Source organism: Desmodus rotundus, chromosome 4 (assembly GCF_022682495.2).
Source record: "Desmodus rotundus isolate HL8 chromosome 4, HLdesRot8A.1, whole genome shotgun sequence".
Taxonomy (NCBI): domain Eukaryota; kingdom Metazoa; phylum Chordata; class Mammalia; order Chiroptera; family Phyllostomidae; genus Desmodus; species Desmodus rotundus.
This window is the reverse complement of record NC_071390.1, coordinates 71332286-71352107: the sequence shown is the minus strand read 5'-3', so window position 1 is coordinate 71352107 and position 19822 is coordinate 71332286. Positions and strand designations below refer to the sequence as shown.

The window sequence follows — 19822 nt, the reverse complement described above, 5'->3', positions numbered from 1 at the left end:
TCCCTGCAGACGATTGCTTGGGCAGGTTCGCTTTCCTGCTTCCGGCACTCTGCCTCCACTGACCATTTCTGGATCTACACGGACTTTCACAACACACACATATTTTTAACGGATAATCTATTTATTAATACTGTAGGCCAGTAATTGAGCTTTGCAAGCCGGGCAATGGGCTTGGGCGGGGAAGTGGGAGGGGCTGGCGCAGGCACGGGCGGGGCTGGAGCTGCCGTGAGCCAGAGCTGTCGCCTCGTTTTCTTACGCAGGCCGGAAGTGGCGGGTGTGGACGCGGCGACCGGGCTTCCAGGCTGTAGGGCTCCGCTATCGCTATCCGGGAGGCGGCGGTGTGGCCGGGGCCCTGCGTGGCGGGGCGGTGGGGACCGTGCGCAGACTCGTGAGCGTGGTGAGTACCCAGTCTACTTGGTTTGGCCCGCCTGCGACTGTGACGACCCGGGCGCGGCTCGGGGGTTGTGCGTGTCTGTCCGGGTTGGGTCACCCTCGTGGAATTGCCCCCTGGAGAAGCCTTCCGAAGTCTCCGTATCAGGAAAAGCCGCGGGTTTTCGGTGCAGTTTGAGTTTTCTTTTGAGAACGATGCTGCCAGAGATCGTTGGTCTGCTTGTTTATTTTTATCTTTTTAAAAAAACAACCAAGTGCTCTCGTACAGCAGCCCTGTGTGGCAAACGGCAGCACCTTTAAAAGATGAACGGTTGTGTGGGAATCAGAGGGCCAAGGAGACGGCGGAGGGGGCCGCAGGCATTTTCAGAGTTCATCTTGAAAATTACACTAGTCTAGAGCAATTTGCTGAGGAATGATTTGTAAACGCACTAGCGATGCTTTCGTTTGTGACGATGCTTTTGGCAGAACGAAAATTTGATTATAACTCAAACTCTTATCCTTCATTGAGAATTATATACCCTTCTGGACAGTTAACCGTCATTGAAGGTTCTCAGGAGTAGGGTCTTAATTTATGGTAGAATTAATGTTATCTTTTCATGTTGTATTTAAAATAGTACTTTCAAACTGGGAAATGGGAAACCATGTATTTTATGACTGAGAATGTTAATGTTCACTTTGTATTATTATTCTATACCACTCGTTTAAAAGTGTCATGTGACTACAACAATGTAAAAAAGGGATGTTGGTTTCCAGTATTTATGGCTCAGAGAATTTTGACGTATATAAGCACAGTTTAAGTTTAAACGAGTTTGAAAATTACACTTTCTTCTTATCTTTTTTATTGAGGTATGAAATACATATGAAGTCACTAAGGGCACTTGTGTAACCACCAGCTAGGTGAGCATTTTATATATATATAAAACATTTCTATCATCCCAGGAGTTTTCTTCAACTGCTTCCAGCTCAGTAATACCCTTGCCGGGTAATCAGTATCTGCATTTCTGTCTTTATCTATTGGTTTTGTCTCTTTTGGGCTTCATGTAAATGGAGTCGTGCAGTATGCTCAGCACACTACTGTGAGATTGATTCATCCATGATGTTTCATGTAACAGTAGTTCACTCTTCTTTATTGCTGTGCAATACTCATTTGCATCGATTACATGACTACTCTTCTGTTAATGGATATATTTGTGTTCCTAATATTTGATTATCATGTATTTTGAAGACTACTGTGACCATTCTTGTAATGTCTTGGTGCACATCTGTATATGTTTCTGTGAGCTATGGAATGGCTGAATCATAAGATAGGTGGAAAATTACTTTTACCATGAAGCTTTCCTTTTTCATAAAATAGAATCTCTTATTTTAACTTCTGTAACATTAAAGATTAGTAAAAGGCATAACTTATGATTTCAAGACTTAAGTGACTCATTATCTTATTATTATTTACTCCTTGGATTGCAGTATCTATGATGAACTTGTACCAGACTGTCATTACTTCTTTGTTTGTTAGAAAAGTCTGTAAAAGTTGGTAATGATATGTCCCTGAAGCCTGCCGTATAACACTTAGGTAAGATCTATGTTGCTCAAGTTAGTCGTCGTTAGGGGAAATGAAACACCAAAAGATATGACAAAAAATGCTTTGAAGAAACATGGGATTGCAAATCAAAGAGCTTACTGCGTTTTTATCATCATACTACACAAGTATGGGTATAAACATATAAATGAATTATAGGATTAGTTACAAATGTGAATTTACTACAGGAGTACTGTGATTTCCAGGGTACTAAGATACTGATACATTTATAATGGGAACAGACAACAAAAATCACTGTGCATTAGTGGGAAATCAGTAACATGTAAGACAGGCCCCAGACTGAACAAATATAAGAACCAGACTTGAAACAATGGAGTTAATGTCAGAAACAGAAGAAACTTCAAAATAAATATTAGTATGCTTAGATTTAGGAGGATATTATGCCTTTTGAACACATACAAGCTGCCCTGGAAATAAGCAGTCAGTTATTCAATATTAAAACATAGAAAACAGGAAAAAATAGCCATGACATGTAGATCCAGAAGAGTCATTTTACATCTCATACATGTTCCAGGAGTTAATAGAAATTGGAAGAGAATAAATAACCACAGAGAGAACAGAGATCATGAGGGTAGGAGTTCCCAGGCAGAGTCTTGGGCAGCAGAACCCAAACTGAAAGGTGTATCAGTTATGAGACAAAGTACTAGAAAACATATATCAACCCTTTGATGTCTGGTCTGTTTCTTCATCTGTACAGTGGGAATGATCAGGAAATACACCTTTTCAGAGCTTGTGGAAAGATGTGGCACAGATTCAGGGGTTCTGGCTGTTTTAGCAGCTCCTTTTCCCCATTTTCTTCCCCTCAGAAGTCACAACAGATGACAGCTTTCTCATTCCTACTTTATAATAGAATGGAACCAAGATACTGTCAAAGGATTAAAGGAAGAAATCAAGGAAATGTTCCCTGAGTAGAAGTATTTGAGTTTATGAATGGAAAGACATACTGAGAGTCTTAAAAGAATATTGATAGACACACCTAGATATGTTCTGTTGAAATTTTTATAAATATACAATCTCATAAGCTTCCAAAGAGAAGCATATGGTTATCTGTAAAGGAATAGAAATCAGACTTGGCAATTAGACTTCTAATCTGGACATGGAATGTTAAATGACAGTGGAACAGTCATCTAACTAAAATGTGCTCACGGGACTCAGAATCTTATCCATAATGAACTGCCATTCAAAGTGGGAGCAAAATTAAGTCATTTTTACCCATACCCACTAGGAATATTCTAGTATGTGCTATATCAAATTAATAAAATTAATCCAAGAAAAATAGATGTGGAGTTCAGGAAATAGTGATCAGAGAAAATGGTAAAACTTATTTCTCAGCTCCAAGGTATTTTTACCTATAGCTAAGAAATTTAATGTAATGCAGTGCAAAGAAAGGATTTATGAAACAGAGTAGGTATACTTTTAAAGTCTATAATTCTTTTAAATTTTTTATTTATTGATTTGAGAGAGAGCGGGGGAGAGAAACATCAGTTTGTTGTTCCGTTTATTTATGCATTCATTGGTTGCTCGCACATCAGGACAACCTGACAACGGTCTAACCAACTGAGCTACCTACCCAGGGCCTAAAATCTATAATTTGGAACAAACATTCAATGTGATTTGAAGTTGGTTGGGAAGGCTTATCATGTGCAAGGGAGAAGCTATGCATACAGACCAATTACATGTTAGAATAAACTCTTTAAGGAACTATAACCCAGTAGTTCCATTTCCAGGGATTTATCCTATATGAACTAATGTGTGGAAAGTCATGTATATATAAGGTTATTTATGCTGAAATGTGTAATAGTGGCACTAGATTTGGAAGGATACACAAAACTGGAGAGGGGAAGTGTGCCTCTGGGATAGAAAGGAGAGATTTCACTGTATGGCCTTATATCATGTTTAGCCTTGTAATCACATGTATTTATTTTGGGGAATTTTAGAAATATAAAAAATTGGGGGGAGTGTAAAAATGTAAGGATTTAGAGCATGGTCACCAAATCTGGCTGGCCACTTATTTTAATATGGCCTGTGTCCTAAGAGTGGTTTTTACATTTTTAAGTGCTTGGGGAAGAAAAGGAAAGAAGAATACTTTGTGACATGAAAATTGTATGAAGTCCAAATTTCAGAGTCCATTGGACCACAGCTGTACTCATTCATTTACACATTGTGTATGGCTGCTTTCGTGCTACAAGACAGAACTGACTGGTTGTGATGTATACTGTCTGACTCTTCACCTAAAATGTTTGCTAACCCCTGATAGAGGACAGAAACAGACCTCTGTATATACAGGAATTTTGCTTATGATAAAGGACATTACCAGTTAGTGCCTGACACACAATAGGTACTCAAAATATCTGCTGAGTGAGGTGCTGTCTTCCGGTGATCATATTTTTAATTCTAAATACTTACAAACCAGTGATTCATTGACATGTTAAAGAATTCATATATCATTTTTAATACTCATCAGTTGCTCAAGGAATAAAATCTAATTCCCTTCCTTACAAATATGTATGCTTAATGATGTTTTAGTTTTATTTTTCTGACAGTGGTCATGTGTACCAAATAATTTTGTGATTTTGTTTTTGCTGTGTAAAAAGGGAACTGAAAACTACAAATTTAGTTTTTGAAAATTTTAGTAATTATTATTTTACACAGAATATTTAGGAAAATTATACGGAATGTAACTTTAAAATAAGTAGATTGAAATGGATTATTTGTATTGTGCAGTAGGCAGTAGGTTACTCTTACCGCAGAAGTTAGTTTGGTACACTGCAGTGTAAGTATCCTGGAAATGATGTATGAAATACGTATTAGTAGGACCATAAAACTGTAGAATCAGAAGATTAAGTGGTAACTGCCTAAAAAAAAAGGTCATGTCACGAACTAACACTTTTCTGTTGTCTCAAAAACACAAGGCCAATAGAAAGATGTGACAAGACCTTCAGAATAATATTCTACTTTTGGGGAGTGACAGGGGGGCTTAGTTTTGCTTTTAAATCCAAACTTATAGACAACAAATATTCACACTTTTTATTCTTAATGAACAAAATGGGGTTTTCTTACACATGCCTGTTTCGCACTACTGCTAGAACTATATCTGATTTGTTTTTATTTTTTAAACAACTTCATTGAAGTATAATTAGCATACAATGAACTATGCATATTTGAAGTATATAATTTGATGATTTGAACATGTGTATGCATCTGTGCATACATATGCACAAAAATGATGGACATTATCAATCACTATCAAAAGCTTCTTTGTGCCCTTTTATAATTCCTTCTTTGTATATCATCTCTTATGCTCTACCTCCTCATCTTCTCCTCCCTCCTCCCTCCGATCCCAGGCAACCGCTAACGCAGTCTGCTTTCTGTCACTACAAGTTACCTTACATTTTCTAGAATTTTATATAAATGGGGTTTGTACAGTATGTACTCGTTTGTTTTCTAGCTTCTATCAGAGTAATTATTGAGGTTCACCCATGTTGAAGCATGTATCAGTAATTATTCCTTTTTATTGCTGAACAGTGTCCCAATGTATGGCTGTACCACAGTTTGTCCATTCACATTTTGATGGGCATTTGAGCTATTTTTAGTTTTTGGTTGTTATATACAAAACTGCTCTGAACATCTGTGTATGAGTCTTTGTATGTATATATGCTTTCATTTCTTTTGCATAAATATCTAAGAATGGAATGGCTTGATCTTATGGTACAGTAGGTTTATGTTTACCTTGTTAAGAAACTGTGACAAATCTTACATTCCTGCCAGAAGTTTATGAAAGTTCTAGTTCCTCCACATTGTGACCAACACATCAGTCTTTTTTTAAAGATATTTATTGATTATGCTATTACAGTTGCCCCATTTCCCACCCCCCTCACTCCACTCCATTCTACCCACCCCCTCCCTCCCACATTCCCTCCCTATAGTTCATGTCCATGGGTCATACTTATAAGTTCTTTGGCTTCTACATTTCCTACACTATTCTTACCCTCCCCCTGTCTATTTTCCACCTATCATCTATGCTACTTATTGTCTGTACCTTTCCCCCCCTCTCCCCCTCTCACTCCCCTATTGACAACCCTCCATGTGATCTCCATCTCTATGGTTCTGTTCCTGTTCTAGTTGTTTGCCTGGTTTGCTCTTGTTTTTGTTTTAGGTGTGCTTGTTAATAACTGGGAGTTTGCTGTCATTTTTACTGTTCCTATTTTTTATCTTCTTTTTCTTAGGTAAGTCCCTTTAACATTTCATATAATAAGGGCTTGGTGATGATGAACTTCTTTAACTTGACCTTATTTGAGAAGCACTTTATCTTCCCTTCCATTCTAAGTGATAGCTTTGCTGGATACGGTAATCTTGGATGTAGGTCCTTGCCTTTCATGACTTTGAATACTTCTTGCCAACCCCTTCTTGCCTGTAAGGTCTCTTTGGAGAAATCAGCTGATAGTCTTATGGGAAGTCCTTTGTAGGTAACTGTCTCCTTTTCTCTTGCTACTTCTAAGATTCTCTCCTGTTTAATCTTCGGTAATGTAATTATGATGTGCTTTGGTGTGTTCCTCCTTGGGTCCAGCTTCTTTGGGACTCTCTGAGCTTCCTGGACTTCCTGGAAGTCTATTTCCTTTGCCAGACTGGGGAAGTTCTCCTTCATTATTTGTTCAAATAAGTTTTCAATTTTTTGTTCTTCCTCTTCTCCTTCTGGCACCCCTATAATTTGGATGTTGGAATGTTTCAAGGTGTCCTGGAGGTTCCTAAGCCTCTCCTCATTTTTCCGAGTTCTTGTTTCTTCATTCTTTTCTGGTTGGATGTTTCTTTCTTCCTTCTGGTCCACACCGTTGATTTGAGTCCCAGTTTCCTTCACATCCCTATTGGTTCCCTGTATATTTTCCTTTGTTTCTCTTAACATAGCCTTCATTTTTTCATGTAATTTGTGACCAAATTCAACCAATTCTGTGAGCATCCTGATTACCAGTGTTTTGAACTGTGCTTCTGATAGGTTGGCTATCTGTTCACTGCTTAGTTGAATTATTTCTGGGGCTTTGAGGTGTTCTGTCATTTGGGCCATTTTTTTTTTTTTTCTTTTTGGTCTTGGGGCGTCTGTTACTTAAAGGGGCGGAGCCTTAGGTATTCCCCGGGGGCGGGGTAATGCTGGTCGCTGGGCTGTGATGCTGTACGTGGGGGAGGGGCCCAGAGGGAGCAATGGTGCCCGCTCCACTCTTCACCGGACCTCAATCTTTCACTCCACTACCCACAATCAAACTGGGCCCCTCTGGTGCTGGTTCCCAAGTGGGTGGGCTTGTGCACACTCCTGTGAGGCCCCTGTGGGTCTCTCCAATGACCTCTCCCGTGAGGCTGGGAGTCTCTCCTGCTGCCGCCCCCAGCCCCACGGGCGTTTTCAATCAGAGGTTTGAGGCTTTATTTCCCCGAGTTGGAGCCCTGGGTTTTTCGGTCTGCTTTGCTCCCCGCCATTTGTCCGGTTTATCTGTGCGCGAATGTGGGGCCGTGGGGTCTGCCAGTGGTCCCACTGCCTGCCCCCTCCGCCAGTCTCTGTCCCACCACGGCAACGGAAGTCCTCTCTGCCCTGGCTGCCTGTCTCCGCCCTGGCTGCCTGTCTCCGCCCCTCCTACTGGTCTGGATGAATGTTTATTTTTTATTTCCTTGGTTGAACGGACTTCCTTGCCGTTCAATTTTCTGTCAGTTCTGATTGTGCGAGGAGGCGCAGTGTGTCTACCTACGCTGCCATCTTGGTTCTCCAACACATCAGTCTTTAATTTTAGCCATTCTAAAATTACCCATTCTGTGTAATGGTATCTCACTGTGGTTTGAATTTGCTTTTCCTCATGACTAACAAATACCATATGATCTCACATTTAACTGGAACATAATAAATAGAAGAAAAAAGGAAACAAAATATAACCAGAGACATTGAAGTTAAGAATAATCTAACAGTGGGCAGGGGGGAGTGGGGAGGGGACAGTGAGGAGAGGGGATTACAGGAACTACTTTAAAGGACACATGGACCAAATCAAGGGGGAGGGTGGAGGTGGGGGAGGGAGGGGGGTTCGGCTGGAGTGGGGTGGAGGGATGGGGAGAAAAGGCACACAACTGTAATTGAATAACAATAAAAAATTTAAAAAAAAACTGTTGAGCATTTTTTTCTTGTGCTTCACAGATGTATTCAAATCTTTTACCAGTTTTTAATTGAGTTGTCTTTGTTTTGTTATAATTGTATTTTGATAGTTTTTAAAATATATTCTCAATACAAGTCCTTTATGAGATATATGTTTTGCACATATTTACTATAGGTCTGTGACTTGTCCTTTCATACTTTTTTTTCAATTACACTTGACATTCAATATTATATTAATTTCAGGTGCACCGCATAGTGATTAGACATTTACATAACTTATTGATTCATTGGATTGTTTTTTTGGTGTTAAGTTGTATGAGTTAATTTATAAATTTTGCATATTAACCCCTTATTGGATATAATTATTTGCGAATATCTTCTCCCATTCAGTAGGTTGTTTTTTTTGTTGTGTTGATGGTTTCCATTGCTGTTAAAAAAAAAAAAGACTTTTAGTTTGATGTAGTCCCATTTCTTGATTTTTTGTAATGTTTCCTTTGAGGAGATATATCTAAAAAATACATATATACATATATTTATATGTGTATATATACATTTGCATACACACACACAAGTTGGCACTGCTAACGAGTTTGCGATCTCTGTTTTCTTTTGAGAGTTTTATGGTTTTTGGTTCTCATATTAAAGTCTTTACTCCATTTTCAGTTTATTGTATATAGTGTAAGAAAGTGGTCTATGTAGTTTCATATTTTTTTTTGCAGATATTTGTTCAGTTATCCCAACACCATTTATTCAAGATACTGTCCCTACCCCATTTGTATATCCTAGCCTATTTTATCATAAAGTGATTGACCATATAGCCATGGGTTTATTTCTGGGCTCTACTCTGTTGCATTGATCTATATGTCTGTTTTTATGCCAGTATCATGCTGTTTTCATTACTATGGCCTTCTAGTATTGTTTGGTATACTCAAGATTGCTGTGGCTATTTGGGGATTTTTGTGGCTTCATATAAATTTTAGATTATTCTAGTTCTGTGAAAAATGTCATTGGTATTTTGTTAGGGATTGCATTGAATCTGTAGATTGCTTCGGGTAACATGGACATTTTAACAATATTAATTCTTTCTACCCACAGTAAGAATATCCTTCTTACTGTGTAAAAATGCAGCCAATTTTTGAATATTAATTTTGCATTTGCTACTTTACTGAATTTATTTATCAGTTTTAGTAGTTTTTTAGGGGCATAGAATCTTTAGGGTTCTCTATATGTAGTGTCATGTCATCTGAAAATAATGACAGTTTTACTTCTTCCTTTCCTATTTGAATACCTTTTATTTCTTTTTTGTGTCTTGATTGCTGTGACTAGGGCTTCCAATTGTTCGTGATCTTAAGGAAAACACTTTCTGGTTTTTCTCATTGAGTATGATGTTAGCTGTGGGTTTGTCATAATAGCCTTTATTTATTTATTTATTTTTACTTATTTTTAGAGAGAGGGGAAGGAAGGGAGAAAGAGAGTGAGGGAAACATCAGTGTGTGGTTGCCTCTCACGTGGCCCCCACTGGGGACCTGGCCCACCACTCAGGCATGTGCCCTGACTGGGAATTGAACTGGTGACCCTTTGGCTTACGGCCTGCATTCAGTTCACTGAGCTACACCAGCCAGTCATATATGGCCTTTATTATGCTGAGATATGTTCCCTCTGTTCTCACTTTGCTGAGAATTTTCATCACAAATAGATGCTGGATTTTGTCACATACTTTTTCTGCATCTGTTGATATCGTGTGGTTTTTATCCTTCATTTTGTTTATGTGTTGTATCATGATAATTGATTGTGGCTATTGAACCAACCTCACGTCCCAGGAATAAATCCTACTTGATCAATTATGTATGATCTTTTTAATGTATTCCTGAATTAGTTTGCTAATATTTTGTTAGTGATTTTTTTATTGGCATATATTTTTTTCTTTTTGTAGTGTCTTTGGCTGGCTTTGAAATAGGGTAATGTAGGCCTCATACAATGACCTTGGGAGCTTTCCCTCTGGAATTTTATGGAATACTTTGAGAAGGAGAGGTGTTAATTCTTCTTTGTTTGTTGAAATCAACCACGAAGTCCTTCCAGTCCAGGACTTTCCTTTGCTGGAAGTTTTTTGAATACTGCCTCAACTTTGTTGGTTGTAGTAAATCTGTTCAGATTTTTTGTTTCTTCTTGATTCAGTCTTGGAAGATTGTATGTTTCTAGGAATTTATCCATTTCTTTCAGCATGTTCAGTTTTTTGGCATATAATTGCTTGTAGTATTTTTAATAAACCTTTTTATTTCTGTGGAGTCAGTTGTCACTTCTCTTTTATTTTTTATGTATTTGGGTTCTGTCCTTTTTTCTTGACGAGTCTACTTAAAGTTTTATCAATTTTGTTTATCTTTTCAAAGAACCAGCTCTTGGTTTCATTGATTTTTTGTATTGTTTGTATAGACATTTATTTCATTTATTTCCATTCTGATCATTTTTTACTTTCTTCTTTTACTTTGGGCTTTTTGTTGTTGTTGTTGTTCATTTTCTAGTTCCTTTAGGGATAAGGTTAGTTTCTTTTGAGATTTTTCTTGTGTCTTGAGGCAGGCTTGTTTTGCTTTGAATCTACCTCTGAAAATTGCTTTCGTTGTATACCATAGATTTTGGGTCATTCTGTGTTGATTTTCATTTTCCTCAAGGTATCTTTTGATTTCTTCCTTGATCTCATTGTTTACCCATTTATTGTATAGTAATAGTGTGTTTTTTTAGCCTCTGTGTGTGTGTTTTTCATTTTTTTTTCTTGTAATTGATTTCTGGTTTTATACCATTGTTGTTGGAGAAGATGCTTGATATGATTTTAATCTTTTAAAAATTTGTCAGACTTGTTTTGTGGCCTAAGGTGTGTTCAGTCTGGGAAAATGTTCAGTGTACCCATGAAAAGAATGTATATTCTGCTCCATGGGATGAAATGCTATAAAAATATCAATCTGATCTAATGTATCACTTAAGGCCTCTGTTTTCTTCTTAATTTTCTGTCTCGAAGATCTATTCATTGATGTTAATGGTATGTTAAAGTGCCATAATGAGACTGTATTACTGTCGATCTCTTCCTTTATGGCCATCTCTGTTTGCTTTGTATATTTAGGTGCTCATATGTTGGGTGCATAAGTATTTATAAGGGTTATAGCTTTTGTTTGATTGATCCTTTTATCATTATGAAAAGTTCTTTATCTTTTTAAAGTCGATTTTGTCTGATAAAGATATTGCTACCCTAGTTTTTCTGTTTTTCATTTCCATTGGCATGAAATATCTTTCTCTATCCCTTTACTTTCTGTCTGTGTGTGTCTTTCGATCTGAAGTGGGTCTCATGTACACAATTTTCTTAACTATTCAGCTACGCTATGTCTTTTGATTGGAACATTTAACTAATTTACATTTAAATTGATTATTGATACTTATGTAGTTATTGCCATTTTATTATTCATATTTATGTTTTTTATTCTTCTTGTTCTTAACTAAGTTTCTTTAAATTTATTGTAATACTGGTTTAGTGGTGATGAACTACTTTAGCTTTTTCTTTTCTGGAAAACTCTTTATCTCTGAATTTTAAATTACAGCCTTGCTTGGTAGAGTAGTCTTGATTGTAGGTCTTTGCTTTTCAGCACTTCAAATATTTCATGCCATTCCTTTCTGGCTTAAATGTTTAGTTGAGAAATTACCTGACAGTCTTATGGGTGCTCCCTTATAAGCAACTAACTGCTTTTCTTTTGCTACTTTTAAGATTTATTTCTTTATCTTTAACCTTTGCCATTTTAATTATGATGTGTCTTGGTGTGGGCCTCTTTGGGTTCATCTTCTCTGTGGTTCTGCCCTTTTCAGACCCTGTGTCTATTTCCTTCACCAGCTTGAGGATGTTTTTAGTCTTTATGTCTTCAAATAAGTTTACCATACCTTGCTCTCTTTCTCTTCTTTTAGTATCTCTATGTTGCAAATGTTATTATAGTTGATGTTGCCCCAGGGTCCTTTAAACATATCCTCATTTTAAAATTCTTTCTTTCTTTCTTTCTTTCTTTTTTTTTTTCTGTTCTGATTGGGTATTTTCTGATACCTTGTCTTCCAAATCACTGATTCAGTCCTCTGCTTTATCTAATTTGCTGTTCATTTTATCCAATGTATTCATTTTTGTCATTATATTCTTCATTCTGACTCTTCTTTTTTATGGTTGCTATCTCTTTGTTGAACTTGTCACCGAAATAATCTATTCTTCCTTTAGGTTGACTGAGCAGCATTCTTATAACCAGTATTTTGAACTCTGCATCTAGTAAATTGCTTGTCTCTTATTTTGTTTAGTTCTGTTTCTGGAGTTTTTTTTCTGTTTTTTCATTTGAGGCATGTTTGTTTGTCTCCTCATTTGGGCTGCTTCACTGTGCTTGTTTCCATTTATTATGTAGGTCTGCTATGTCTCCCAGTCTTGGTAGAATGGCATTAATGTAGTTTGTGTCTGTGAGGCCCAGTGATGCAGTCTTCTCTGATCACCTGAGCCAGGTGATTCATGAGTGTCTCTTGTGGTTGTTGTGTGTGCTCTCCTGTTGTAGTTGAGCCTTGATTGGTGTGACATGTAAATGGGTGGGATTGATCCTCAGGCTGATTGGTTGTGAGGACTGTACATGAGTACAGTGGCTGAGCTGTTATGCAGGGGCTGACATTATGTAGCAGGATTTGCTTTAAGGGGGCTCTGGTAACAGCCATTTCTGCCCTTTGGGTGTGTTCCTTGTGGAGCTAATTGGATGGTGCTTTGGTGTGGTCTGAAGCTGGCCACTGGGTGTGTTTGTTCTGAGGCCTCTGGGGAGAGGCTCCAGTTCAGGCCATGGTCAGCAGCTGCCTGTGCCCTTCCTAGGGCCTCTTAGTATGAGCCACAAAGTGATCTGTAGATGTTTGTAGGTACCTGAGAGAGTCTAAGCTGCTAAATGAGGCTGGCTGCCACTGGAGCCAGGCTTGGGGCTGTTGAGCAAGGCACGGGGTGGGCATGTTGAACCCAGATTCTGACTTGTTTGGGATTTGTAAACATTTGAGAGATTTCAAGAATGTCCGAGGCATAGGCTGCAATAAGATAATTTGTATGGGAAAGCTGTTCAAAGTGTCTTGGATGGGTCTGCATGTTGAATGGGGTGAGGTCTCAGGGAATCACCAGGCCAGGGCAAACAGTGTTACCAGGTTGATGAAGACTTAGATATGGCACTGGCCTGCACCTGCAGTCTGGGTTGGGGGCAGGCTCAACAAAGGAATAATGGCATCTGCCAGCACTTCTGTCTGGAAGAAACCAGCCCTTCCAGTCCTAGACCTAAGACAGACAATTCACTTCCTCTCTGCTTATCCTGGCTCTTTTCAAGCTGCTGTCACTGTGATGGAGCTGAGAGCAAATGAGTCTGTCAGCAAGTAAGTAAGTAAATGAGTCTGTAAGTCAGTCTGTGTGTCGCCTCTTTAAGAGGAATGCCTAGATCCTAGAAGCCCTGTGTCTCACTCATCCACAATCCCTACTAGTTTTCATAACCAGAAGTAATGGGGATTTCTGTTCCCAGCACTGGAAGCCTGGGCTGTGGGGCCTGGTAGAGGCTGGGACTCCTTGCTCGTCAGGGGTGACCTCTCCAGCCAAGATATCCCTACCGATTTTTCACTGCCACTCATGGGTATGGGACTAGCCCATTCAGTGTTTCTACCCCTCCTACTAATCTCAGCGGGGTTTCTTCTTTATATTCTTAGTTAGAGGACTTCTGTTCAGCTACACTTCAGGCATTTCTCAATGATGGCTGTTCTATAGTTTAGTTGTAATTTTGATATGGTCATGGGAGGAGGCAAGAACAGTGTTCGCCTACTCTACCACATTGACTGGAAGCCCCCTAGTCATCAGTTAATAATTTTGATGAAGTCCAGTTTATTGGTTATGCTGTTAGTGTCATATCAAAGAAATCTTTGCCTAACTCAGGGTCACAAAAATTTTCTACTATGCTTTCTCCTAGTTTTATAGTTTTAGGTTTTACATTTAGATCTGTGATTTATTTTTAATTGCGTACTAGTGGATACGATGTGTACCGCATTGTGAGTTTTTTGTTTTGTCTTCTAGTTCCACTCCATTTATTACTAACATAAAAATTGTTAAAAAGAAAAATTCATTTCAGTTCTCTCACAGCTCTCATCCCTCCATCCTGCCCACACAGTTCCTAACACGTTTCTTCAGGGCCAGTTCAAAACTGAGCCTGTTCAATATTGTTTTCACAGAAAACGACCAATGCCAGAGATATAGGGGAAGAAGGTTGGAAGAAGGCAACAGTACTGTCTAGGTTCTACCCAAAGATAGGCCAGATGGAGATTCAAGAATTGAAATGAAAGGGCTGGTGGCCTCACAATGACGTAGTCTAACTAAAATGGGCTGCAGATAGGATAGTGTAGGCCCATCATAGGATTTAGAGGACATCTTATGGTCTTTGTCAAACTGACACTAGAAGAATCAGGAGGATCAGGGAGGCAGTTTTGTATTAAGTTTCACAATTCTCCCCTTTGGGGAGATAGAGAAAGTCTGGAGGGCACCAGGAGCCTAACTCATTTGGGCAGATATATTCTAGAGTTGGGAAGCCACAAAAATGTCATGAACACTGGGGAAGAGTATGAGGGGATGCATGTACCACAAAGCACAATGATCATAGACCATAGTGGCAGGGATTATGCTAATGATGCAGTAACTATGAAATCTAAAAGCAAGGAGAGTGGCCTTGCAGGGAGTGACTCCATACCACTTATCCAAACTTGACTTCAGGTCAGACAACCTGGTGGTTTCACAGAGCAAGCTTACAACTTTGAGGTTAGGGGATATCACATAAAGAGGTACTTAAAACAATCAACTACAAGAAGGGAATGGTAGGAAACTTCCAGGGCTTAGGAATTGAGGGCACTACTTGGGGCTGGGTGGACAAGTGCACAAGAAACAGCACCTAATACGTTTCCTACTCAGCAGTCAGTTGACAAGGGGAAAGAGGATCCAGAAGGCAGTTGAAGGGAGCAAGAAGGGATCCTGAAGGCAAATCTCTGGAGTCTGAGCAGAAGAAAAGGGCTCTCACCATGCAAGTGATGAAACCCCAAATGGTAGAGGTGATGGATTGGGGTGGGCATCACAGACTGGGGGGGTGGTAGGTGGAATAGCCTCACAGTAGCCGTCATAGGGCCACAGGGAAATATGTGACCACTAGGTCACAGAGCTTGGAGGGGAAGGCACAGTCTCACAGAGGAGATCCATTGATGCCTGGGTGGTAGAAAGCACAGAGGTCCTCATATCAACAGTACCCCTTTTTGGCAAAGTTTTGGCAAACAGGATAGTCAGATTTGTCTTCCATAACCTGTGGTTCATCCTTGGGGAGGGCAGGTATTCTTGACAAGTGACCAACTTTTGAGCCTTTGAGAAAGTCTCTGTTCTTTGTGAAAACCTGCCCTGGAGGGACTACGATGGCCTGATCTAGGAAAAGGAGGCTCAGTATTGACCACCCCCCACCACCAACAACCACAACCAGAGGCCAGACCTGGGGCCTAAGCCTTCCCAAATTGGGTCTCCGCCTGGGAGGAGGTTGGAGACTCAGCAGTGGTGGAATCATCAATCACCTTCATTCTGGAGTACCTCTGTGAAGAGAACTTGCATTCTTTTGTGTCTGCCTTCTTTTCTTCAGTGTCATGTTTGCGGGATTCATTCATTGCCTGTAGCAGTTGTTCATTTTTTATTGCAGTGTAGTGTCCCATTACATGCACATGCAACTATTTATCCGTTCTACTGTGGTGGACATGTGGATAGATTCCAGTTTGGTGCTGAGTTGTAACTACCAAACTTCCCATTGGTCATGGGAGGGGCCATAAGACTGGGTGGTCCAATAGGACTCCCATCCTCTTGGTCTCCAGTTGGGCTGTCCAGTTGGAGCTGCTGCTGCTGATTCTGCTTCTTTCATCATGGTTACGGCAGTGGGATTTGGAGGAAGGACAGTTTATTTTGGTTTTGGTGTGCATTTTCCTGTTGGCTAATGATGTTGAGCATCTTTCATGTGCTTATAGGCTGTTCTTATATTTCCTTAGAGAAATGTCCATTTAGTTCTTTTTCCCATTGAGTTATTTATCTTTTTAATATTGAGTTGTAAGAATTCTTTATATATTCTAGACAAAGACCTTTATAAGATATCTGACTTACAAATATTTTCTCCCATTCTGTGGGTTGTCTTTTCACATTCTTGATGATATCCTTATTTTATTTTTTTTTTCTATTTGTTTTAATAATATTTTATTGTTTATGCTTTTAGAGTTGTCCCAATTTTTCCCCCTTCACCCTCCTGTGTTAAGCCCGTCCCCCACTTCCATAGTCAATTCCCACACTATTGTTCATTTTCGTGGGTTCTTCATATATATTCTTTGACTAACCCCTTCAGCTCCTTTCAAACAGCTCCCACCGCCATCCTCCCTCTTACTGCTGTCAGTCAACTCCATGATTCTATGCCTCTGTTCTCTTTTGCTCATTCATGAGTTTCTTTCATTCATGAGATTCCTTTTATAAGTGAGATCATATGGTATTAGTCTTTCACCGACTGGCTTATTTTATTTACCATAATAGTCTCCAGTTCCATCCGTACTGTCACAAAAGGTAGAAATTCCTTCTTTTCTCTGCTGCATAGTATTCCGTTCTGTAAGTGTACCAAGTTTTTTAATCCACTCATCTATTGATGGGCACTTAGGCTGTTTCCAGCTAGTGGCTATTGTAAATAGTGCAGATATGAACATAGAGATGCATAAGTTCTTCTGAATTGGTGTTTTGGGATTGTTAGGATATACTCCCAGCAGTGGAAATGCTGAGTCAAAAGGTAGTTTCATTTTTTAAAAAATTTTTACTGATATTCAATTACAGTTGTACGCCTTTTCTCCCCATCCCTCCACCCCACCCCAGCCAAACCCACCTCCTTTCCCCACCTCAACCCTCCCCCTTGATTTTGTCCATGTGTCCTTTATACTAGTTCCTGTAATCCCCTCTCCTTACTGTCCCCTCACCACTCCCCTCTGACTATTGTTAGATTGTTCTTAACTTCAAAGTCTCTGGTTATATTTTGTTTGCTTTTCTCTTCTGTTGATTATGTTCCAGTTAAAGGTGAGATCATATGGTATTTGTCCCTCACCGCCTGGCTTATTTCACTTAGCATAATGCCCTCCAGTTCCATCCATGCTGTTGCAAAGGGTATAAGCTCCTTCTTTCTCTGTGCTGCATAAAACTCCATTGTGTAAATATACCATTGTTTTTGGATCCACTCATTTGCTGATGGGCACTTAGGTTGCTTCCAGTACTTGGCTATTGTAAACTGTGCTGCTATGAACACTGGGGTGCATAGGTTCTTTTGGATGGGTGTTTCAGGGTTCTTAGGGTATAATCCCAGCAGCTGAATTGCTGGGTCAAAGGGCAGTTCCATTTTTAGTTTTCTGAGGAAATTCCATATTGTTTTCCACAGTGGCCTCACCAGTCTGCATTCCCACCAGCAGTGTACTAGGGGTCCCTTTTCTCCGCATCCTCTCCAACATTTGTTTTTGGATTTGTTTATGTTGGCCACTCTGACTGGTGTGAGATGGTACCTCATTGTGGTTTTAATTTGCATCTCTCTGATGGCTAGTGATGCTGAGCATCTTTTCAGATGTCTCTGGGCCCTCTGTCTGTACTCCTTGGAGAAGTGTCTGTTCAAGTCCTTTGCCCATTTTTTAATTGGGTTGTCTTCCTGGAGTACAGTCGTGTGAGTTCTTTATATATTTTGGAGATCAGGCCCTTCTCTGAGGTATCCTTGGCAAATATGTTTTCCCATACTGTTGGTTCTCTTTTCATTTTAATGCTGTTTTCTTTAGCCATGCAGAAGCTTTGTATTTTCATGAAGCCCCATTTGTTTATTCTTTCCTTTATGTCCCTTGCTTTAGGGGACATGTCTGTGAGGATGGTGCTGCATGGAATGTCTGACATTTTCCTGCCAATGTATTCCTCTAGGACTTTTATGGTGTTATGACTTGTATTTAAGCCTTTTATCCATCTTGAATTTATTTTTGTGTATGGCATAAGTTGGTGATCGAGTTTCATTTTTTTGCACGTAGCTGTGCAGATCTCGCAACACCATCGTTGAAGAGGCTATTTTTGCTCCATTTTATGCTCCTGCCTCCTTTGTCAAATGTTAATTGACCGTAAAGACTTCAGTTTATTTCTGAGCTCTGTGTTCTGTTCCATTGGTCTATGTGCCTGTTTTTATGCCAGTACCAGGCTGTTTGATTATGTTGCCCTTGTAATACAGTTTGATATCAGGTATTGTGATCCCTCCTGCTTTGTTCTTCTTTCTCAAAATTGCTGCAGCTATTCGGGGTCGTGTATGGTTCCATATGAATTTCTGAAATGTTTGTTCTGTATCTGTGAAATATGTCATAGGTACTCTAATAGGGATTGCATTGAATCTATAAATCGCTTTGGGTAGTATGGCCATTTTGATGATGTTAATTCTTCCAATCCATGAGCATGGTACATGCTTCCATTTGTGTCTTCCTTAATTTCTTTCTTCAATGTTGTGTAGTTTTCTGAGTACAGGTCTTTTACCTCCTTGGTTAGGTTTATTCCTAGGTACTTTATTTTTCTTGTTGCTATATCGAATGGGATATTTTCCCTGATTTCTGTTTCTGCAGTTTCGTTGTTGGTGTACAGGAATGCCTTTGATTTCTGAGTATTGACTTTGTATCCAGCTGTTTTGCCAAATTCATTTATTAGGTCAAGTAGTTTTTGGGTGGAGTCTATAGGATTTTCCATGTACACTATCATGTCATCTGCAAACAGTGACAGTTTCATTTCCTCCTTTCCAATTTGGATGCCTTTTATTTCCTTTTTTTGTCTTATTGTTGTGGCTAGGACTTCCAATACTATGTTGAATAGGAGTGGTGAGAGACGCCATCCTTGTCTTGTTCCTGATCTTAGTGGGAAAGCTCTAAGTTTTTGTCCATTGAGTATGATGTTGGCTGTAGAACGCTCATATATGGCCTTTTCCTTTGGGCTATGTTGAGGAATGCTCCCTCTATTCCCACTCTGCTGAGTGTTTTTATCAGAAATGGGTGCTGTATCTCATCAAAAGCTTTTTCCGCATCTATTGATGTGATCACGTGATTTTTGTCTTTGCTGTTGTTGATGTGATGTATTATGTTTATTGATTTGCGAATATTGTACCATCCTTGCATCCCTGGGATGAATCCCACTTGGTCATCGTGTATGATCTTTCTAATGTATTGCTGGATGCGGTTTGCCAATATTTTGTTCAGGAATTTAGCGTCTATGTTCATCAGTGATATTGCCCTGGAATTTTCTTTCTTTCTTATGTCTTTACCTGGTTTTGGGATTAGGATGATGCTGGCTTCATAAAAAGAGTTTGGGAGTCTTCCATCAGTTTGGATTTTTTCGAATAGTCTGTGGAGGATTGGGATTAGCTCTTCCTTAAATGCTTTGTAGAATTCTCCTGTGAAACCATCTGGTCCAGCGCTTTTGTGTGTTGGGAGTTTTTTGATGACTGCTTCAATTTTGTCTGCTGCTATTGGTCTGTTCATGTTTTCTGCTTCTTCTTCATTCAGTTTTGGAAGATTATATTTTTCTAGAAATGTGTCCATTTCACCTAGGTTTTCAAATTTCTTGGCATACAGTTCTTCGTAGTAATTTCTTACAA

The 19822-nt window shown here is 39.3% G+C and overlaps 1 protein-coding gene and 1 pseudogene across 10 annotated transcripts in view; one reads left to right on the top strand and one right to left on the bottom strand.

The window, feature by feature from the left end:
* The first annotated feature begins 261 nt into the window (after positions 1–261).
* CSGALNACT2 (chondroitin sulfate N-acetylgalactosaminyltransferase 2) overlaps positions 262–19822 on the top strand; it is a 114251-nt gene continuing 94690 nt past the window's right edge. For 8 of the 10 annotated variants that reach the window (XM_045196013.2, XM_045196012.3, XM_045196009.2 and 5 more), the window contains exon 1: positions 262–397. The gene's annotated coding sequence lies outside the window, so the exon portion shown is untranslated. Of the gene's footprint in view, positions 398–1236; positions 1288–19822 lie in introns of all 10 variants that reach the window. The other 2 variants (XM_045196011.2, XM_045196008.2) reach the window with 1 other exon arrangement.
* LOC112305407 (proline-rich protein 3-like) lies at positions 14063–16592 on the bottom strand (annotated as a pseudogene).